Raw genomic sequence first — 7,036 nt, forward strand, 5'->3', positions numbered from 1 at the left:
TTCTCCTTCATGGATGGCTTTTCTGGCTATAATCAGATTAAGATGGCACCAGAAGACATGGAGAAGACAACTTTCATAACCCCACGAGGCACCTTCTGCTACAAGGTGATGCGGTTTGGTCTGAAAAATGTTGGGGCAACATATCAACGAGCTATGGCAACTCTTTTCCATGATATGATTCATCATGAAATCGAAGTTTATGTTGATGATATGATTGCCAAATCTCAGACAGAAGAATAACATTTGGTGAATTTACAGAAACGGGTTGAGCGTTTGAGGAAATTCAAGCTGAGGCTTAATCCGAACAAGTGTACTTTCGGGGTGAGATCTGGAAAATTGTTGGGTTTTATTGTTAGTGGAAAAGGGATTGAGGTGGATCCTGATAAAGTGAAAGCGATAGAGGAAATGCCTGAGCCAAGAACAGAGAAACAAGTTTGTGGTTTCTTAGGGAGGTTGAATTACATTGAAAGGTTCATCTCTCACCTAACAGCCACGTGTGAGCCAATTTTCAAGTTATTGAGAAAAGACCAGGCTATCAGGTGGAATGATGATTGTCAAAGGGCTTTCGAAAAGATAAAAAAGTATTTGCAGAATCCTCTTATCCTTATGCCTCCAGTCCTAGGGAGACCGCTGATTATGTACTTGACAGTACTTGACAATTCTATGGGTTGTGTTCTCGGTCAACACGATGAGACAGGTAGGAAAGAGCATGCCATCTACTACCTGAGTAAAAAATTCACAGATTACGAGTCGAGATACTCAATGCTTGAGAAGACATGTTGTGCCCTTGCATGGGCTGCTAAGCGATTGAGACAATACATGTTGACTCACACAACCTTACTGATCTCCAAAATGGATCCATTCAAGTATATATCCAAGAAGTCAGCTCTCAACGGAAGGGTTGCTCGTTGGCAAATGGTACTGATAGAGTACGACATCCAGTATACATCCCAGAAAGCCATCAAAGGGAGTATTCTGTCAGGCTATCTTGCTCAGCAGCCGATTGATGATTATGAGCCGATGAAGTTTGATTTTCCAGATGAAGACATCATGTTCCTCAAGATGAAAGACTGTGAAGAGCCAGTTGTTGAGGAGGGACCTGATCCAGATGAAAAATGGACGTTAATGTTTGATGGGGCCGTCAATGCCAAAGGAAGTGGGATTGGTGTTGTCATTACTACTCCGAAAGGTGCCCACATGCCTTTCACCGCTCGTCTGACTTTTGAGTGCACCAATAATGAAGCTGAGTATGAGGCATGTATCTTGGGTATTGAGCAAGCTATTGACTTGAGAATCAGAACTCTAGACATCTTCGGAGATTCAGCTCTAGTGATCAATCAAGTGAATGGTGATTGGAATACTCTCCAGCCTAATCTGGTCCCCTACAGAGATTACACGAGAAGACTGTTGACTTTCTTCACAACAGTAAAGCTATATCATATACCTCGTGATGAGAACCAGATGGCAGATGCTCTTGCTACTCTATCCTCCATGATCAAGGTGATTCGATGGAACCATGTTCCCAGGATTGATGTTATGCGCCTTGATAGGGCCGCGCATATGTTTGCTGCTGAATTGGTAGTTGATGACAAGCCCTGGTATCACGACATCAAGTGCTTTTTGAAAAATCAAGAGTACCCTGCAAGGGCATCCAACAATGATAGAAAGACCTTGAGAAGATTGGCAGGCAGTTTCTTCTTGAACAAAGATGATGTGTTGTATAAGAGGAACTTCGACACGATCTTTCTCAGATGCGTGGATAGACACGAAGCAGACATGTTAATGCAGGAAGTTCATGAAGGCTCCTTCGGTACTCATGCCGGCGGACATGCAATGGCTAAGAAGTTGTTGAGAGCGGGTTATTACTGGATGACCATGGAATCTGATTGTTTCAAATATGCTCGGAAATGTCATAAATGCCAGATTTATGCTGATAAGGTGCATGTGCCGCCAAATCCTCTGAATGTGATGTCTTCGTCGTGGCCGTTTGCTATGTGGGGAATTGATATGATTGGAAAGATTGAGCCGACTGCTTCCAATGGGCATCGCTTCATCCTTATTGCCATCGACTATTTCACCAAGTGGGTCGAAGCAGCGTCATTTGCGAAGGTCACCAGACATGTGGTTGCCCGTTTCATTACCAAAACACTCCTTTTTTATTTCATTTTCATTTTTTAATTCACATTTTTATTTTCTGTTTTGTCTTTTAATTAATAAAAATATTTTATTTATTCATAAAAATACCAAAAAATATTTTTCACTTTCCTTAATGTTTTATTTAATTTTATTTATTTTTATTTTCATATTTATTTAATGTTAATATTTTATTTTAATTATTTATTTCAAGTGGTTCTTTTAAGCATACACTTATTTCTTGATTTTATTTTCATGATTAGAATTATTTTTAGTTCTTGATTTTTGGGATGAAGGTTGACCAATGTCTCATGGTCAACCTGACCTTTTCTTGGAATTTTATTTCCCATTTTTAATTTATTTTGGATTTATTTTTGACCTAGTTTGTTTGGTTGACTTTTCGTTTGACTTCTGTTTCATTTCAATTAATTTATACACTAAGTCACATTATTTTTAAAATATATTTGGTGGATGATGATGTCCTGACCCCACCTTACTTATTTTAATTTTTCATAATTTTCTTGATTAATTTACTATTAATTCCATATTTTTTAAGTTGACTTGACTTTTTGGTTGACTTTTCTATGATTGATGTTTGACTTAGGGATTGCTTTGGGCAATTGAAGAGATCTTTTGATCCTCCCTTGTTCATCTCATATGCCATGTATTAGAGGCCTTTCATATTGATTTTATTTGATCCTTGCCTCATTTCCCGATTAAATTATTCATTGATCCTTTGTGTGCATAGTTTCATCTGTCTGATTCATCTGATATTTTTTATACTTGTTTCTTTCATCCATGCTTATATTGTTTGATTGCTTAACATGTTCATACTTCTCATGCTTTGTTTAATGCTACCTTATATCATTATTTGATTCATTTGATTTGATTATATACTTGTTTACTTGTCTGATCTGATTAATATATGTGGCCTACTTGTATGATGTATGAGGCATGTATTTTTATTATTTGATTGCCATGAACAATCCCCATTCATAACAAATGTACCCCTCTCCCATGAAGTGTATAATATTTATTCTTTCATTCTTTATTCATCTGTTAATACAAGAACTAAAACAAACATCCGATAACCATTTCAAAACAAGATCAAAACCTCGATCCAACATCGAGTAATCATTTTCAAAACCTAACAGAACCAGCACGTATTCATCCATCCTTTTGTAAGTCGATTGCTTCATGCATCACCATTTCTCTTATAAGTCGATTGCTTCATGCACCGTCATCTACCTGTAAGTCGATTGCTTTTGGCATCGCCATCCACCCTTATCCGTGACTCCTCTCTTTGCTCCATCCGTCAACTCTTGTTCTGTTTAGGTAGCACCCATTAGGTAGAACCCTTTGTATGATAACATAGGTAGGATTCCCTTTTTCTTTGTATGATAACATAGGTAGGATTCCCTTTTTCTTTGTATGATAACATAGGTAGAATTCCCTTATTCTTTGTATGATAACATAGGTAGAATTCCCTTTTTTTTCTTTGCATGCTAACATTAGGTAGAGGTTCCCATTTGTAAATCCTAACACATAGGTCCACATTGCATGACAACTCTAGGGAAAAGCTTCCCCATTTTTAGACCTTCCGTGCGTCTCCGATCTTATGGCATATCATTTCGTTCTATTGCAAAGAGGTAACTGCCTAAGACTCAATTCAGCGAGCTGTGACACCTACTGCTAGGACGCGAACACATTGCCCACATTCCTTTGACATAACTGGTGTCCTCTTTTGTAAGTCCATGTTCATATGGCAATCTTTAACCCCTAGTTAGGCGAACTATGACAACTCTGATTCTCATGTTCAGATGAGATACGTAGGCACGAGATGCGATGTCTTGCCGAGTTTTGACTGACCACTAACAACTAATCCTTGCTTGCTTTCGCCCTTATTACGATTCTTTTCTCTCGCCCTCATTGCGATCGAGACCTTCCCTTTCTCTTGCCCTAGTTGCAATCGAGACCCTTGTTCCCGTAGTTAGCTGAACTATGTTTTGCTCTGATTCTCATTCCAGATGAGATACGTAGGCATGAGACGCGATGTCTTAGCGAGCACACTTCTCTTTAACCCATAGGTAGCCGAGCTACGAAGACTTTGATTCTCATACTCAGATGAGATACGTATCCAGTGGATGCGACATCCGTGCGAGTCATTTTCCTTTTGACCTTCCTCTTTTAGTAAATAGTACATCAGATACACCTATACCCTTTAGACAAGAACAACAAGAGTGGATCCCATAGAGTACTACGGATGCGTAGGGGTGCTAATACCTTCCCTTCGCATAATCGACTCCCGAACCCAAGATTTGGTTGCGAGACCTTGTCTTTTCCTTTCCTTTCTCCAGGTTTTCTTCGAGCGTTTCCTTTCCCTCCTTTGGGATAAATAACGCACGGTGGCGACTTTTTTGTCTGTCTTTTTCTTTTGCCGGTTGTTTTTTTGCATCTCTGTTTTTTTTAGGTTGCGACACATACGGATGGGCTTATACCTTTCAGATCAGAGATATTATATCCTAAGGATGAGGGATATCTTCGTAAAACATCTAAGAGTTGGTATGTTTCCTCTTGGCTCAAGGTAGCACTGACTATAACTGGACGGTTCATCTCTTCATCGAGGAACTCATATCTCAGGTTCTTAGGCAGTTCCTTAAGTTCTAAGGTTGGTTTATTAGGGCATGGCATAGGATCTTGGGTAATGGATAAATATTCGTAATGGTTATCATCGATGTAGGGTTTCCTAAAGTCATCATCTTCAAGTATGAGAGTTAATGGCAACTTAATTGTTTTTATGATTTCTTCTTGTTCTATTTCCCTAATGCATTCATCAATGATATCTATGGCATAACATGCGTCTCCCATCACAGGTGCCATAAGAAATTTTGAAAGTATAAATTCTATCTTCTCGTCACCTACCTCAAAGGTCAACTTTCCTCTCTAGACATCTATTATGGCTCCTGCAGTTTGATAAGAACGGTCTTCCTAGAAGGATTGGTATATCATTGTCCTCTTTAATGTCCATGACAACAAAATCAGTTGGGATAAATAACTGACCTATCCTAACAGCGACATCTTCTAATATGCCTATCGGATACTTAACAGATCTATCGGCCAACTGAAGTGACATCTTAGTAGGCTGTAATTCTCCTAAGTTTAACCTCTCACAAACTGCTAAAGGCATTAAGCTCACACTAGCTCCTAAGTCTAGAAAAGCTTTTTCGATGACATGAATACCCAAAAGACAAGGAATGGAGAAATTTCCAGGATCTTTATCTTTTTTGGCTAACTTATTCTTGGAAATAGAATTGCATTCCAAGGGCTTCGGATCGTCGAGTCTACGTTTATTGGTAAGGATGTCTTTGAGAAACTTTGCATAAGAAGGTATTTGGGTGATGGCTTCTGTGAAAGGGATTTCTACGTGAAGTTTTTCTATAACCTTAATGAATTTTTGATACTGGTTATTGATCTGGGTTTGTTTGAGTCTTTGCGGATATGGTATCGGTGGTTTGTTTGGCGGGGGTGGTACATAAGTTTTGTCTTTAGGTTCTTCTCCTTTTCTTTGACCTTCTTGTTTTTCAGATTCCTCTGGTTCTTTTACTTTGTCCGTGGGTTCGGTATATTCCTTAGAAGTTTTGGGTTCACTAAATCTTCGGTTCGGTGGCTCATCATAAGCGTTCCCACATCGTAGGGTAATGGCATTGGCTTGTCCTCTCGGATTCTGTTGAGGTTGTCCAGGGAATTGTCCTCCAGGGGTAGTCTGGGGGGCTTGGTTTAAAGCTACCTGAGAGATCTGGGTTTCAAGCATCTTAGTGTGAGTAACTATTTGGTCAACCTTGGTTCCTAACTGGGTAATCAGTTCGCTAACGTGAATGTTTTGGTTCATGAACTCTTTGTTTTGTTGGGTTTGAGCAGTGATAAAATTTTCCATAATTTTCTCAAGGCTCGGCTTTGGTGGCACAGGTTGCATAGGTTGATTTGGTCTTGGGGCTTGGTAACCTAGTTGTCTCAGAGGTGCAGTATTTTGGATAGGGTTATTGTTCTTATAGGAGAAGTTCAGATGATTCCTCCATCCAGGTTTATAGGTATTCGAATATGGGTTCCCTTGATTGTAGTTCACTTGCTCAGAGTGGGTTTCATTTAATAGACTGCATTCTGCAGATTGGTGTCCTTTGGTTCTACATATCTCACAATTCGACGAAACTGCAGTTGCAGTATTCGGGTTTACATACATATGTTCGACCTTAAGGGCTAATGCGTCCATTTTAGCTTGCATCATGTCTATAGAGCTTAACTCATGTACTCCTCCTTGGGCTTCCTTCTTCTTAAATGTCGCTCGTTCTACTCCCCATGATTGATGGTTTTAATCCATATCTTCTATGAGGGCACTAGCTTCAGGATAAGGTTTGTTCATCAGCGCACCGCCTGCGGCAGCGTCGATGGTCATCTTAGTGTTATAGTGAAGTCCATTATAGAAGGTCTGAATGATTAACCAATTTTATAAACCATGATGTGGGCATGCTCTTAACAGCTCTTTATATCTCTCTCAAGCTTCGAATAACGATTCTCCTTGGTTCTGGGTAAATCTAGTTATATGGTTTCGAAGAACGGAGGTCTTACTTGGGGGAAACTATCTAGCAAGGAATACTCTTCTAAAGTTGTCCCAAGTAGTTATGGAATTGGGTGGAAGGGAATCTAACCATGATAGGGCTTTATCTCTGAGGGAAAAAGGGAATAATCTTAAACGTATTGCCTCAGGAGAAGCTCCATTGGTTTTAAAAGTGTCTGCTAATTAGAGAAATATTTTTAAATGTTGGTTTGGGTTCTCGGTAGCAAGACCTGCGAATTGTCTCTGTTGCACTAGTTGCAACAGGGAGGGTTTAAGTTCGAAATTATTAGC

General features: G+C 39.5%; 1 non-coding gene across 1 annotated transcript; it reads left to right on the top strand.

Moving 5' to 3' along the window:
* The first annotated feature begins 6,638 nt into the window (after positions 1–6,638).
* LOC127133094 (small nucleolar RNA R71) lies at positions 6,639–6,745 on the top strand. Its single transcript, XR_007807089.1, has one exon. It is a non-coding gene; the product is annotated as a small nucleolar RNA R71 (small nucleolar RNA).
* Positions 6,746–7,036: the final 291 nt, after the last annotated feature.

Source organism: Lathyrus oleraceus, chromosome 3, assembly GCF_024323335.1.
Source record: "Lathyrus oleraceus cultivar Zhongwan6 chromosome 3, CAAS_Psat_ZW6_1.0, whole genome shotgun sequence".
In the NCBI taxonomy this organism is placed as follows: domain Eukaryota; kingdom Viridiplantae; phylum Streptophyta; class Magnoliopsida; order Fabales; family Fabaceae; genus Lathyrus; species Lathyrus oleraceus.